The following is a 17,240-nucleotide window of genomic DNA, read 5'->3' as shown; positions in this document are numbered from 1 at the left end:
CATGAGTTTTTTTGGGTCTTCCGGATATCTTCACTTAATTAGAAAGTAAATCAATAACTCCTTATTGATTTCTTTCACCATGGCCATGGATTTAAAGTGAATATCCACCGAAAGCGCCTTAGATACATCATCCTCTATCAAGGGATAGATGAGTCCCATCTCGGCTATGCACCCACCTCCATAAGCCTCACGATATACCCAACGATCACCCATATGCAGCATTTGTCTAAGCCCATCGAAACGATGACAAAGCATACTGGTCTTCTTATCAGATGACCGTGACAACCTCAGGTCCAAAGATTAGTTACACCCATCTCGTATAAGAATACCATCAACATATAACCAAAAGGATTCTCATGGCGAGTCATGTCCAGTGACACGTTCTATAACATTGGTCACCTATGTACTTGTCTAGACATCCCCATGCCTATGGGTGTGAGACCCCATTGCTATCATATAGCAAAAACATAGCACATACAAGTCTTACCACAATTGTCAATGTCCATTCTTGACATTACTACGACTTAGGACGTTTAATGATGTCTAGAAACTGTGATGCATCATCTCACATCTTTATAGATTAATCACAATATACATCATATGGACTTCTATCTAGTTTCATTCGGTTATTACAATAATAACAAGAAACTAATAGAATGACTTTTTGTGAAATGGAATAACTCCTTATTCAATAATAAATATGATTACAATTGTCAGTGTACAACATGCCCAATCTGATTGGGTCTAGAGCACCTACACTAACACTCACAACCCACCAAGGTTTGAGGCGTCAACCTATCAACCTCTCAACCTCCACAACACTAGTCCTCCATATAGCCATAGGTCCACTAGATGTCACATCACGCAAGATAACCACTACATGCAAATGCTTCATAAAAATATTATCAAACATATTTACGAACTTGCAATGCCACCTCCACATGGGGCCATCCCTTACCTGGCTCGAAGCCTCTTCTGCCTCGACACGAACTCCATCCTGAACCTCGAACTCTTCTAGGGTCACCGCCTTCCTAGTCAATCGTAGATACAAACACACACAAACCCAACTCCATTAACATCAGACATTAACCCAATGCCTTTAACTATGTCGTATACCGCAAAACCACCCAATAATAACTCAGCAAAAACAACCCCAACCATGGCATAAACCAACCAACTATTTACATTTCATTATCTCCCATAATGAAAATAACTAGAAAATAATTAAATTAATTTACCTCAACTAATCTGGGAAGAAAACCAATCAGATGCCCACACCGGTCTTGGTTTCTATTGAAAGTAAAGCATGATCGCTACGGGGCAAACAACGTAGTTCAAAATTTTTGAACTTACCCCGATCCTAGCGATTGGATCAACATCGAAATCAAATCATTCACATACAAATAAATAAATCTAACCTTTAAATTATCGAGTTGTTCGCGGATTCGAGCCGTCCAAGCGTCCGGCCTCTAACTCGTGATACGCGGCACACGTCCGTTGGCAAGGAGAGCGAAATAGGAGTGCTAGCTCCTTCTCCTTTGCGTGGCTTGTGTATGGACGGTAAAAGAACACTCACGTTTCAAATCAATGCAAAAAGAAACGGAGAAGAGTGAACGGCAATACATTTTTCAACTCTTGAAAAACGACACCAAAAATCTCTTCTATTTTGGACAACCCATAAAGGGATATTTATACTGAAATATCCAAGGGTTTCTAAAACCCTAATGGATTGGGCTAGCCCATTAATTCTAATTTAATTAGAATCTTAAGTGGGCTTATTCTAGTCCAACTAGAAATATAATTAAATGGCCCAATCCTTTATAAGTTAAATAAAATATTATGGCCCAAATCTAATTCAAGTCCAAATATATTTTATTTAATATTTGGCCCAAATCTAATTTGGTCCAAATATAATATTTAATATTTGGCCCAAATCTAATTTAGTCCAAATATAATATTTATTTTAATATTTAGCCCAAATCCAATTTAGTCCAAATATAATATTTAATTTAATATTTGGCCCAAATCTAATTTAGTCCAAATATTAACTTAAGCCCAAATATATTTTATTTCATATTTTCTACTCCAACAAATAGAAAATTATTAAATTAGAAACTCCTTCCTAATTTAATTAATTGCCATTTTTAGAAAACTCTTTCCATTATGACGACTCCTCGTCATATCGATGTCATTACGTCTATTTGTTCTTTTTCCATGAGAACCTACGACGGCAAAACTTCTTGCCGAAGTGTCCCACTTAACCATACGTCCACTCTCCTGGTTTAAGCCAGGGATCGTGCCTATTGCGTATGACTCATTAGGCTTCCGAATATGTTGGCAATGTGTCAGTACAAACACATAAGACAAGATTGGCCTCTAGTAAGGCATCATGGCTACCCAATTATTCAGAAGGATTCATAATCCGCAAATAACCTTTCACGAGCATGGTTACCGTGTAATTCGATCCTCTCGTCAATGTATCTTATGTGATCTCAAGTATGGCGATGTGTTGCTTGATAACAATCACATGAGTTTTCTTCAGTCTTCCGGATATCTTCACTTAATTAGAAAGTAAGTCAATAACTCCTTATTGATCTCTTTCACCATGGCCATGGATTTAAAGTGAATATCCACCGAAGGCGCCTTAGATACATCATCCTCTATCAAGGGATAGACGAGTCCCATCTTGGTTATGCACCCATCTCCATAAGCCTCACGATATGCCCAACGATCGCCCACGTGCAGCCTTTATCTAGGCCCATCAAAACGATGTCAAAGCATATCAGTCTTCTTATGAGATGACCGTGACAACCTCAGGTCCAAGGATTAGTTACACCCATCTCGTATGAGAATACCATCAACATATAACCAAAATGGATTCTCAATGCGAGTCATGTCTAGTGACACGTTCTCCAACATTGGTCACCTATGTACTTGTCTAGGCATCCCCATGCCTATGGGTGTGAGACCCCCATTGCTATCACATAGCAAAAACATAGCACATACAAGTCTTACTGCAATTGTCAATGTCTATTCTTGACATTGCTACGACTTGGGATGTTTAATGATGTCTAAAAACTGTGATGCATCATCTCACATCTTTATAGATTATTCACAGTATACATCGTATGGACTTCTATCTAGTTTCATTCAGTTAATAACAAGAAACTAATAGAATGACTTCTTGTGAATTTGAATAACTCCTTATTCAAATAATGACATGATTACAATTGTCAGTGTACAACATGCCCAATCTGATTGGGTCCAGAGCACCTACACTAACAATCTCCCACTTGCACTAGAGCCAATCATTCATGTATCTTATACTTGATGATCGAACATGACTTTCATGTTTCTCTTGGGACAGAGCTTTAGTCAAGGGATTTACGACGTTGTCATTCGTCGACACTTTCTCTATATATGTCACCTCGGCTGATAATCTCCATTATCATATGGTGATGCTGCAATACAAGTTTGGTCCATTGATGACACCGTGGTTCCTTCGCTTACGCAATGGCTCCATTGTTATCCCAATAACTGTTATTGGATCAACAATGCTGGACACCACTTTAAGTTCATTAATGAGCTTACGGGTCCATACAACCTCCTTAGCTGCTTCGAAGGTTGTTATGTATTCAACTTCAGTTGTTGAATCTGCCATTATCTCTTGTTGGAACTCTTTCAACTCATGGCCCAACCATATAGACAGAATATGAATTTCGACTGCACGTTATTTAAAATCATCATGGTCGAATTGGAAACTAGCATCCATGAACCCCTTCATGGTTAGCTCTCATTCTCCATATGACAAAAACATCTCTTTAGTGCTTCATAAGTACTTAAGAATGGTTTTCACAGCAATCCAGTGTTTCTAACTTGGATCAGCTTGATATCTACTATATATGCTCAAAGTATATGTGATATCAGGCCTCGTACATAACATGGCATACATGATCGAGCCAATAGACAAGGCATATTGTGCTCGACTCATCCTATCTCTCTCATCTTGTGTCTTCGAACACATAGCCTTGGAGAGATGTATTCCATGTGACATGAGAAGACTTCTCTTCCTAGAATCTTCCATGCTAAACCTCTTTAGCACCCTGTCAATGTATGCGCTATGGGAGAGTGCTAGCAACCTCCTGGATCTATCTCTATAGATCCTTATTCCTAGAATATAGGCGGCTTCTCCAAAATTCTTCATGGAGAAAATATTTTGAAAGCCATATTTTAACTAATTGCATCATGGGAACACCATTCCCTATGAGCAATATATTGTCCACATATAGGACTAAAAATGGTAACCGTGCTCCCACTAACCTTTTTGTAAACACAAGGATCAACTTCCCTTTTGTGTAAAATCAAACTTTTGATCTTTTCATCAAAACATTGATTCTAACTCTGGGATGCTTGCCTTAGTCCATAAATGGACCTTTGCAAGTTGCAAATCTTATTTGCATGTTTATGAGTAACAAAACCGTCAGGCTGTGTCATATACACATTCTCGACCAGGTTTCCTTTAAGGAAAGCTGTTTTGTCATCCATCTGTCATAACCCAGAGTCAATGTCAGATATTGCCTCATCATAGGTAGTAGGCTCATCGTTCACAACCAGAAGCACATCTCCATGTGCCGAGATGAGAAATCCATATCTCTCTTGCTCGCAACGAACCCTCGTCGACCTATGAGGTTCTTATGTAGAAGGTTGGGGAGTTGACACAACTTCTTGTGTGTGATCTTTCTCGGGTTCCTGGAGGGGAGTATTTATTTGTGGTTCGCCTCGAATCTTATTCGAGCTTAACATTCCTCCCACTAGCCACAGCATCTAAGAATTCCTTCTCAAGAAATACCACATGCTTGGCAACAAAACACCTTTTGTTCATATGGGTGGTAAAAGTAATATCCATTTGGATATCCCATAAACAAACATCTCATCGATTTGGGTTTTAGCTTATTATTGTCAACACGCTTAACATAAGCTTAACAACCCCAAATCTTAAGGAAAGACAGATTTTGCTTCTTTCCTTTCCATATCTTATATGGAGTCTGAGTAATTGACTTACTTGGAACCCTGTTCAAAACAAAGATCGCGGTGAGGAGTGCGTATTCCCAAAAATGAAATGGGGAGTTCAGCGCAACTCATCATGAACCAGACCATGTCTAACAAGGTCTTATCCTTCCTTTCAAACACACCATTCATTTCTGGTGTTCCAGGTGGAGTCCATTGTGAGAGAATCCCATTCTTCTTCAGATGATCTAGAAACTTTCAAGTATTCACCACTTCGATCCGATCGAAGTACTTTGATACTTTTCTCAGTTTGTTTCTCTACTTCAAATCTGAATTCTTTGAACTTTTCAAAAGCCTCAGATTTGTGTCTTATAAGATACACATAACCAAAACATGATCTATCATCAGTAAAGGTTATGAAGTAGACATATCCACCTCTAGCTTGGGTGGACATGGGTCCACACACATTAATGTGCACAAACCCTAGCACTTATGTAGCCTCCCTTTACTTTAAAAAGAGACCCCTTTACTTTAAAAAGAGACTTAGTCATTTTTCCAAGTAAACAAGATTCGCTAGCACCACATGATTCATAATCAAATGTGCTAAGATATCCAGCTCTATACGAGTTGGATGTACGAGTCTCATTTATATGGCCAAGGCGACAATGCCATAAATAAGTGCTATTTAAATCACCTGATTTAAGTCGCTTAATATTTATGTTATTAATAGGAGTATCAACATCAAGGACATACAAACTGTTACGTACTATTGCTTTACCATAAAACAACTCATTTTTATAAAACGAACAACTATTGTTCTTAAATAAAAATGAATATCCGTCCTTATCAAACAAGCATTAGAAATTATATTCCTAGTCAAACTAGGATTGTAGTAACAGTTATGTAACTTCAATACAAGCCCTATGGGCAATGTTAATAAATAGGTCCCTATAATTAATGAAACAACTTTTGATCCATTTATCACGTGTAGGTACACTTCTCCTATTATTAATTTGCTCGTACTCCTAAGCCCATACACAAAAATGAAAATATGAGCATTAGATCCAGTATCTAATACTCATGTGGACTGATCAGAAGTAGATAGATTAATTCCAATAACATAAATACCTGAAGTGTCCTGAGTAGAACTCTTCTTACTCTACACTTCCCGGTTTATCACAGTGGAGATAGATCGCATCCTCCTTGCCCTTTCGGGTTTTTGTCTTCTGGACTCTTCCAGATTGCTCTATGGAATAACTCTTCTTCCCTTTTGGCTTTCTTACTCTTGGGCTTACCCCTATGCGCCTTGGGCCCTTCAACTAAGAGAACACTTCCCTTGGCCTATAATCAATTTTAGGCTCGGTCTCCCTAAGTATGGACAACCACTCTCTAAGAATCTTTTCCATAGCCGTTAGGGAGGGATTGTAGCGCCAAATCTAGGGTAAGTTTCGACATCCATACCCAAGTTCAGCTCTAGCAACCTATTGATAAAATGTATCATCTCCATGACATGCTTCTAAACAAATGATCCTTGAGCCTAGCCATGATCTTAATGGCAGCCAAGACGATATACCAAGCGATGATCATATCACCCTTATGCATCGCCCAGGCCTTATGTGCTACTATTTCCTTAACTGGTGGCTTCACAAGAAGAGATCTCTCTATCACATAGAGAATCTTATCATGTGTGAGGACTATCCTCAAGATGATCTCCCAGTTATAGAAATTAGTCTCATTGAAGGTATTATTGCCCTCGAGTATCGATCTTATCGACATGTTTCCAGACATTCTAGATCAACAACTGAATAGAGATATTATTATAATCATATTGAATTACGAAATCATAAATTGCAAGAAGTAATATTTTATGATTGCTCCCACTATTTTCTACGAGTTTGCCACCCTCTAGACATAACTCGGGAAATCCCGTTGGAAGATTTCCTAGCGGGCTAGGATCCCATCTCTCCTCTCACAACCTTGAGTGACTCAACAAATTGTGCTAGAATTGATTAGGTAGGTACTTGCTACCAATTGCATCTCCATGCAACTCCTAGATTCATTGGGTTAACAACTCCTTGTCAAGCACATCATATGTGACTCCCAATCTTTGCCTCTATACTCAGTAAGGCCTTGAGTGACTCAACAAACCCCACATTTCTAGTTAAGTCGGACCCATCATTCAGGGACATCTCATGGCGCATGAAGCATAGGAATCATAGGTGACACATGACCTTGAGTGACTCAAAAAATCAAGTGTCAGCTAGAAACCAAATGCTTCATAATGATGGAAGGCAAGTTGGCTTAATATTAATGAGGGATTTATTATTTATTTATTTAGGTCTCATCACATGCAATTAATCAAATTAATAATGCATAATAAACGACTCAAACCGGTGTATGGTATGGATAACTACGGCTAGTCCCCTCGAGCTATAGAAAGGAAGCTAGTGGGTCAAACCTAGGTAAAGAATCACATCTTGCTTCATAAGCACATTCTTCAAGCCTTCGTTGGTCTTCGAATCTTGTCTTCAATTTGGCTCCATCTCTTGCTCTTCATACAAACTACAACTATAACCACTCTATTCTATTCTACATACATTACATAGAATCAAAAACCCCGAGTTACATTCGAGGGGAGTGTAATACCCGGTATTACATGTTATTAAAAATAAATAATGTTGATTATTTTGGATAGGACCTCGGGTGGTCCGGGAAGGCCAAAAGTCAAATTCGAGTAATTTATTAATGAAATTTGCCGAATTGGCGGCCGGGAGTGCCTCGGGACTTGGATGTCCAGAGAAAATGGCAAGGGATTGGTGAGCGTCTTGAGATGAGGATAGTGACGCTGGCAGCGATCCGACCGGGAATAATTTTCAGAATAAATTTTGTATAAGCCCGAGTGGGTGCCACTACTGAATAGTCGGAGGGGACCTCTTGGAAGCTGAGGGGACCCTAGGGGTAGTTCGATTTTCTGAGTAATACAACCCTTAAGTGTTTTGGGGTCAAATAAAGGTCCCGTGCAGGCGCAGGGACAAGGTCGGTATTCCCGAGTAGCGGTCGGTCATTAATTTCAATTAAACCGAGATTTTGAGTAGCTTAATTATAATTAATTTAAGCATTGGGAGGGCCCAAGTGCTATTATAAAATCTCCAAGGGTAATTATAAGTTCCTTAAGTGGAATATAGAGAAATGAGAGGCATTAATATACAAATTATATATGTATATATATATACAGACTTGGGCATGAGGGAAGCTTCCAGGAAGCTTCATATGTCTTTCAAATTGAAATGGCAAAGAGCATGAGCGGGAGAGAGAGCAAGAGAAAGAGATCGAGAGATCGTGAGAGGCCAAGAGAGACCTCTTGTCCGAGTGAAGCAAAGCGCGAGGGAAAGAGAGAGCCTGGAGTGGCCAAAGGCTGGTCGGAAGACCCAACCGAAGGCAGCAGCCATGGCTGCCATTTGATGGCCGTACCAGAGAAGGGAGAGGCAGAGCTGGGCCGAGGCATTGCGAGAGAGACGAAGAAAAATCATGAGCGAGAGATGGCTGGTTGAAGCGACCTGAAATGGTGGCGTTGCTTCCCAGTTACAGCGGCGTCGATGGAGGCAGCGAGCAGAGCCGAGCGGCCATGGCGGTAGCTGGACAGTGGCAGGGGGCACGGGGTGGAGGCCGGCAGCGGGCGCGATGGTGCGGGGAAGCGTTGGAGATGGCCGGAGGCGCGACCATGGGCCACGAAGCTGCTGTTGCAGCAACCAAGCACTGCCATGGCAGCGCGCAACAGCGAAGCGGGTGGCGCTGGCCGCGGGTTCACAGCAGGTGCTAGGCGACGCGGTGAGGTCGGTAATGGCCGTTGATGGCGGAGCCGGCAGCGGGAGAGGCCGGTAGCGGGCGCGATGGTGTGAGGAAGAAAGAAGAAGCAGCTGCAGGGAGGAGGAAGATGAACAGTGTGCGTGCAGGGGGAGGCGCGGGAAGAAGAGAAGAAAGGAGGAAAAAAGAAAAAAAAAAGAAAAGAAAAAGAAATATGGAAAATCTGAAAATTTGAGGAAAAATAGGAGAAAACCCCGAAAAAATCCAGAAAAAGTGGGAAAAGTTTTGGAAATTAAATTGAGGCTTGTGGAGAGTGTCGGAAGCTCGAAAATGAGATTTTGGGCGCAAATGGCAGCTCGGGAGGCAATGCTAACGTGGATGATTAATCGATTTTCTCTCCCAGATAAATCGAGGTAAATTAATATTTCTTCCCCAAATTATTTGCATTAAACGAGTTAATGTAAAATAATTATTTGTTGGATTAAACCCTATGTCGGGGTTGTTTGTTAAATTGTTGATGGATGGTTCTGGTAGTGTGTGTGGCGAAGTTGAGAGCATTGGTTTAATGCCGGATGTTAATAGAGTTGAGGTTTCATGTGTTTGCCTCTAGGTTCGATCGGGAAGGCCGTGATCTTAGAGGAACTTGAGATTCAGGCTGGAATTTCGTTCCGTGACAGAGATAAGGCTGCGAGCCAGGTAAGGGATGGCCCCATGTGGAGGTGGCCTTGCGAGTCAGTAAATGTGTTTGATAATGTTTTTATGTTGCATTGGCATGTAGTGGTTATATCTTGTGTGATGCAAGACCTAGTGGACCTATGGCCATATGGAGGACTAGTGTGGTAGGGGCTGATAAGTTGATGCCTCAAACCCTAGTGGGTTATGAGGATAAGTGGGCCTAGCCTCATTTGCATGCATTTGCCATACATAAACTTGATTATATTCATATTTACATGCATTGCACCCTTATTGAGTCTTTATGACTCATGAGGTTTTACCTCATGTGTAGATGATGCAAGTCCGGATGCAAGCAGGGATGGCGCCGGGAGGCCGTTGTGGCAACTAGTTGTGTTGCCCGAGTTATGTATTTTATTATTGCTTGTATGTAGCCAGGTGGGCGTTGTGTATGTATACCCTTATGAGTAAATGTCGGTGTAATTGAGCTTAAATGTATTTAATTGTGAAATCATCATAGTGTGATAGATGATTGTGAGATTTCTTGTTGAATGTGGCATAGTTGGTAAAGCCAAGTTTCGGACCGAGTCAAGATCAGCAAGGTATGTTCTCATAAATCTCCAATACTCAGCGAAGTGTTGTATGCTAGCTTTGTGCCTGGGTCACCTCTGGCTTGCTATGGGGTGAGCTGAAGAGAGGTGAAGCTCACTCAGGTTTCGGGTCTTGGTCCGCTGGATTTTTCTTATTTGAGTTGGGACCGATTCCTGAGTGGAGTGAAGGGAAGGACGAAGCCTAGTTCCCACCTAGGGCGTTTCTTGTTGAAACATAGTCCAACCCTTCAGTTGTGGTTTGATGGATGAGTAATCTGGTCGATTATTTACCAGTGGCGCTCGTAAGTGGGAGCGGGTCGTTACAGTTGGTATCAGAGCATGGATAGCTATATGAGTGGGGAAGGCTAGCGTGCTTAAGTGTTAAATATGGTCGGTTAAGTGGTTAATGTGAGAAATTGCCAGAGTTTTGGAATAGAGGATGTCTGGCATGATTTGAATGTAAGTCGAAATGTCGTAACTGCTGAGTTGGGGTCGAGAACAATTGATTTGAAATTTTGAGATTTCAATGTAAGGTGGTCCGATAACCTTGAAAGTTGGACATATGGACCGAGGACCCTAAGGGATTGGGTCAAGTCATTGAGGCCTGCAATGGCATGTTTGGATATTCCTGTACTTGGGATGAGAAAATACCTTAGATTGAGAAGCTATACCTGTGAGAGGTATACGGGTTAAGCAATGAGGAACCGAAAACCCGAGTGTGGGTGTTGGTGTCAAGAAAACTCGAATGTGGCATTTCGAGGATATGAAGTGTTGTAAGAATGGGAACTCCTTGAGATTGAAGTGTTGAGGCTCGTGTGGGAACATGAAGCCGAAGCATGACTAGTCCGGGAGGGGATTAGTGGAGCGTCCCTATATTAGGGATTTGCTGAGCGTGTTCGAGGGAATAGAGTTGTCCCTTGGAAGCGGTGCAGTAAGGTGTGTGCACTTGTAATAAAATGAGCTAAAGTGGGTGTTAGCTCGAGGCTCAAGGAAAAGATTCGACATCAGGCGATGTGACGAGCTACTAGGAATAAGGTTGCTTGCAGTAAAGCTCTGTGGGGAGTATGCATGTAATGCATTTGTATGTCATGGCCAGTGAAGGCATGGCATAAGTAGAATCGGGAAGGACCCCGAGGGGAGTCGGGTGTGAGTTATGCACAAGAGATGCATACAATGCCATGTGATTGTATCGCTATGGCGATCCCGGAGGGCATGTGCCTAGGGTATGAGTGGACCCTAGTTGGTTTCATGTTGAGACGAGGTCTATCCTTGAGAATGATAAGCGTGTGGCAAGTGGACCCTCGCGGGTGTTTGCATGAGATGGAAGTCCCAAGAGAGTCGAGCTGGAATCCCAGGGAATCCAAATTGGGATTATGGAGTTGGGCATGCGTTGATATGCGTGTGGGAGCCATTGGGTTAGAAGTCCTGGTTATGTAGGGCCAAGTGACCGTTCATGTGATTGATGGATGAGGGGCCAATCAAAACTCTCGTTAAGACGCTTGGGGTCTGGTGGGACACCTAAGGTCGGGAGACGAGAGGTGAATAGACCCTCATTATGAAGCTTGGGGTCGTGATGACGCCTAAGGTCTCGAGACCCTTGATGGGAGACGCGGAGGTCACCCAATGAAGGGTATGAGCGGTGTGTGGCCCGAGGGTGATGAGTTTGTGGTAACAGGACATCCATAGGCTATGCGCGCAATGGAAATGCCAACTTCGGATGCCAAGTGGGCAGGGGCATGGTGAGCAATGCAGAGGCCCCGAATTTTAAATTCCAAGTCATGGGAGCTCGAGCGAGGCGTGCGGGAAGGCCAGGCCGAGCATAGTAACTAAATGCACTGTGGGTGTGCAAGGAGAGATGAGAGGTCTCGATTTACCTGGAAGGTTATGGTAGGTGCTCGATGGTTATGGGTACCGGAACTTGAGATAGGCTCAGCATGTTGGTGGTTTGAGAGTCTCTTAAGCGATAAGAGATGTGGAGTCCTAAGGAGCGAGGCTCATGGTATGAGCTTGAGGTTATCAAGTCAAGGGTAACCAAGTAAGATGACTTTGGTAAGATGGTGGTGGAACCATCGTAGTTCGGGAAGGCTTTTAGTAGCTTTAATGTTATGGGTGCAGGGCTCAATGTGACGGATCTGATGTTATGGACCGTGTGGCAGAGGACTAATGAGTTGGCTCGCGTTGAGGGCAAGTGGCCCATGGGCCTGAGCAATTTAGTGAACTGCAAATGACGGTCAGATGCGGAAAATCTGGGGCAGCACCTTAGGAAATTTGGTCAAGTTGGACCGAGAATCTCCTATAAAGGATAGGACATCTAGAGTAGTCCTAAGAAAGAATCGCGGAACGTGGTAATGATCCGATAGATTTTTGCCGAGTAGGAAGCCTGGTAAGGATAGTGGCTACGAGCGTGGCGAGGTAGTCATGTCGGGTTTGATATCAGAGGTGTGACTGGAAGGCTAAAAGTCATATTTACGAGCTGCGAAACAGATCAGAGTGGGACCTGAGCCATGCTGTTGGAAACTGTTGTTGGGCCAGTGTAAGGGAGCAACACGGTAATAACGATTGGGTGTTGACTCTCTGAAGCATAGGGCAACACGATGGGGAACTAGTGTTGGGCCAGTGTATGGGAGTGACACGGTGATAGTGATCAGGTGTTGGCTCTCCTAAAGCACAGGGCAACACAGTGATTATGCAGATGGTCAGGGGCTAAAGATTTGTGAAAGGCGGTTGTGACACCCGTAACTTACTTACATGCTTAATGATAATAATATTCATATAAAAATGTCCGGAGCTTAAAACCAAAATCATACTTCCTTTAAATCAAATAAAATTCCAAGACATGCTTTATGGCATAGATATAGGAAAAGATCAGAGTTCAACCCTATAAAACATTGTTTCAAAAGGAAACTAAACTTAAATTCTTGAAAATCCTTTTTAAACAAGCCACCACGCTCCACGTCCATGTCCTGGTCTCCTCATTCATGCTCACCTGGGAGAGGGGAAAACATAAGGGGGGTGAGATTACGCAAATCTCAGTAAGTACAAGAGAACCATCATATGTATTTAAACAAGTCATGACATAACATAACATATCGTATGGAGACACGAGAGGTTCCACCAACTTGCAGGGGTAAGAACCCTCGTGCGTAGCGCTACCGAGCTCCGGTCCCGAAACTTGCGTGAACATAACATAACATGAGGGACCACATAACATAGTTCATAGTCATGCTTAAACATCATAAATAGTTCATAATGTACTTACCTTAACTTGGTTTGATGAGATTTGAATGCTGAAGGCTTCACCTTTACAAAAAGCTCGAAGCACTCCCGTCTAGCACGAATTTATCCCAACTTAGAATGAGGAAACTCTTGGCCATGAGCCCTATTTATAGGCTTGGAAACTTGGTCACCAAGTAAGTCACAATCATTTCAAATCTTTTCTAAATCTTTCAAGATATTCCAATCATTTCAAATCTTTTAAAATATTCTCTAATCATTCCATATCTTCTAAGATATTCTGCAATCATTCTTATCAAATCTTATCCAAATAAGATCTTATCAAATCTTATCCAAATCATATCAAATCTTATCCTTAAAGTCATCATGAGGCTTAATCTTTATCTCTAAAGTCATCATGAATACTTATCTTATCTCTAAAGTCATCATGAGCCTTCATCTTATCTCTAATATCATCATGAGGCTTCATCCTTATCTCTAATATCATCATGAGGCTTCATCCTTATCTCTAAAATCATTTATAAGGCTTTTCTTGAATCTCCCAAATGCCCTTAGGAAAAAGGTTTCAATAATTACACTTTGGCCCAAACTTTTCAAGTAATTGCACTTAGACCCTTTTCAACTTGGTCCATAGGCCAATTTTTAATTGCATTTTAGTCCCCGAAGAAAGGACTAATTACGCTAATACCCCTGATTTTTAGGTAAATTACACTTTTACCCGAACCTCAATATTTACGATTTTGCCACTGGCTCAAAAACTGAACTTTTGTCTCAAGGCTTCTATAATCCCTTGAAAGGACACATTTCCTCAAGTATTAGAAGCTAAAATAAAATCCCAAGTATTACATTATATTTTAGTTTAAAAATCTTGGGCGTTACAGCGGTAGGGTGACGAAAGTTGTGGCCAGTCCCACAACTCAGCTGCTAGTAATAAGAGCTATCAGGGTGTTGCACCCAAGTGGGGTTTAAGCCCTTTATCTGGTTAAAGTGATGTCAAAGCAATTTAGCGTATGTTCAAGTGTGGTAGTGTCTTGAGATGTTTGAGAAAAAAACTCAGGGAAAAGAAACGGGTCTAGCGTGGGAATAACGCTACAGTTGATGCCTATGGTTGACGGGTCTAATGCTAAGGACCACTGGATATAGACGGTTAGTTCACGGGAGGGACTACAGCCCTCTATGTGGAGTAACCTGTCTGAGGTGGAGACGATTAGACGTCGAAGACTTGGGGTATGCTGTAGGTTATGTCTGGGCCAGACCTAAATTTCCGTGAGGGTTGAAGTATCATGGTAGTACCTTTGTTGTTATTGTAACAGAAGGTTGTGAATAGATTGAGTGATATCTTGTGGTGTGAAAACAAGATGTGTGGTGATGCTCCTTGTTAAAGGATGCTAACGCAGTTGTGATTAATTTGATCGTAGTTGATCAGGCAAACTGGGAGGATGGACCTTGTGTGACCTTGCAGTGAGGCGAGGAGATGGTCGGTTGGTGGAGTCGGTAAATGACTCGAGAATGTTACGTAAGTGCCGTGGAAGGCGAGACTTACGAGTTGGAAACCAACCATGAGATGGGAATATTGAAGCTTGTGAAGTGACAAGTATGGGGATCTCTAATCCTGCGATGTGAGTTATGACAAGCTGAACGAGTGGATAAGGCACAGTTTGAAATCCATGAAGGCTCGGGATTGCACAGTCTAAAATTAGTCCTGATGTGTCGATGCGAAAATGAGGAAATTCCCTCATGTAGCACTAGATGGATTTCCGGTTGATGACACAGGATTAGTTGCCAGGTGGTCGCACCTGATGGCAATGATGAGAGCTTGAGGCTCGAGGACTGTGATGTAAAGACTTGTTGATTGACCGTGTAGATAAAAGTTCAGCGGGTCCTGGTGGTTAGGCCAAGCGAATTTTGAGAAAGAGATCCAAAGTGATAAAAGATGGTTGGTCAAGGAAAAGTTGAGCCGCTTGAAGGAGTGCTACTCCGTAACGAGAAGTTAAAGATGGTAGTGTTGAAATGTGGCCTCAGTAGAACTTGAGATGTTCTCCTAAGAAAAGTTGGGCACGGGGCCACAACACTAGATAGACCTTCAAAGGAACTAAAACTCTATCAGAATGGATCACCTGGAGAAAGCCATCGTGATGGCAAGTGCCTAAGTAGGAAGGCAAGTCCTACGGCATCGTGTGGAAGTGTGAGTTCCACAGGAGGGACAGGGGTGATTTCCAGTGGGTGGAGTTTAAATCGAAGTCATAGTTGATGATTGCAAGTGTAGTGTCTGGAGGAAGGTTGTGTTGGTTGAGCCGGGCGATCCGGCTAAAGCTAATCGAGTTGATTAGATGGAAGGTGAAGGCAAATTTAAGATGTCGCTAATGGGTAAAGAGAGCTTGAAGGAAGAGCTTATGGGACGAGATTGGTCCCTAGGAATGGTGTTTAGGTGATGAAATCACCTGATAGCTGTGAGTGTTATACAGCTAGAGGGATGCCTTGGAGTGTGGGCAATTGATAAGATTTAACCTCGAGGTTAGGGGTTAACGGTGTGAAAGGAAATCAACCAGTGGAGCTGATTGGTGACCGACTGAGGGTAGCCAAGGGCGACCGAAGGTGCCGACCGGTGATAGCGGCAGCAGCAAGCAGTGACTGGCCATGATCGTGCAGTGTCGCGAGAGTAGTCGGTCAATGGCGTTGGTGGCTCATGAGTCGTGGTTGCGATTGGATGTGGCGCTAAGCGATGGCAAGAGGTCGTCTTAGCTGACGATGATGGCATTAGAGCCAATGTAGTCGCTCACTGAGGTGTGAGCAGATTGAAGCAAAAGTTATAAGGAGTTCGGGAGAAGCTAGACTCTCTCAGGAAATTAGCTAGCTGCTATAAGTATAGCAAAGTGATTTGTGGAAAATGGCCTAAGGGTGGGGTCATGTTTGTTGCGATGACCAATGAGATTCAGGGAGCAGCGAGTCTTTTGAGATGACGTGGTGGTGTCATCGTCATTGTCAGAGAATTCATTGTTGTCATGGTGTTGTCCTTGCCGAGTAGGACAAAGGGAATCATTATGCATGGTTTAAATCAGGTGTATATCGCAAATTGAGAGAGAACTTGATTTTGGGATTGCCGAAAAGTTTTGTGCTTCAAGAGTAAGAGGCTTTGTTGAGAAATGTGAGATTTAAAAGGTCCCAACGAAATTGAAGCTAGGTGAGTAAATTCGGCTAGAAGACCGCTACAAGAGTGGGGGTGTTACCGTGTTAGCTTGTTGTGGTGCAGACCAAAGGGACGAGTCATCCTACCGGTGCGATGCAATAAGTGATTGTGCAGATGGTAATAAGCCAATCACTTGTGCCACGCACCGTGGGTGATGACGAGGGCCGATTAATGGTTCCGCGACCTTAAGCGCAATGGTAGGATCCTTGACTCGTAGTAGGGTTTAATAGCCAAGATAAGGCCTAGCATGGGACATGATTGTGAAAGCTGAATTAGGTGAGGTATTGAAGGGGTTGCTCAGTGAAGAGTTCCCTGTTATGGGTATGAGACCCCTACTAGCATGTGATATCGGCTAGTAAGTATCTTGGTGTGCTCATGCAAAGAGCTCCTGGTTGGGAGATGGTTGTGACCCGAGCATGATTAAGCTCGAGGTGAGATTGTAATAGTGCGTGCATCGCCAGGCTCGAGTTGGACTCGGGTAATGCACGTATGGTTGAAATGTGAAATTACCTGACATGGTGTTAGGTATATCGATTTTGCGTAATCGTATCGATAAATGAGAGTCGGCTGGTCAAGGTAGTAGACCATGTATGAAATGGTCGAAATTGGCAGGGTGGGCCAAATGGGTGCTTCCCATGTAGCGCTAGCATGGTTAGTTGATCGGTAATGAGAGGTTACCATGAGGATCAACTCAAACTCTGCATGCTTGAAATAAATGGCGGTGTGCCATGATAAATGGGTGTCTG

Source organism: Diospyros lotus, chromosome 6, assembly GCF_014633365.1.
Source record: "Diospyros lotus cultivar Yz01 chromosome 6, ASM1463336v1, whole genome shotgun sequence".
NCBI lineage: Eukaryota > Viridiplantae > Streptophyta > Magnoliopsida > Ericales > Ebenaceae > Diospyros > Diospyros lotus.
Note: the sequence above shows the minus strand (reverse complement) of the source record.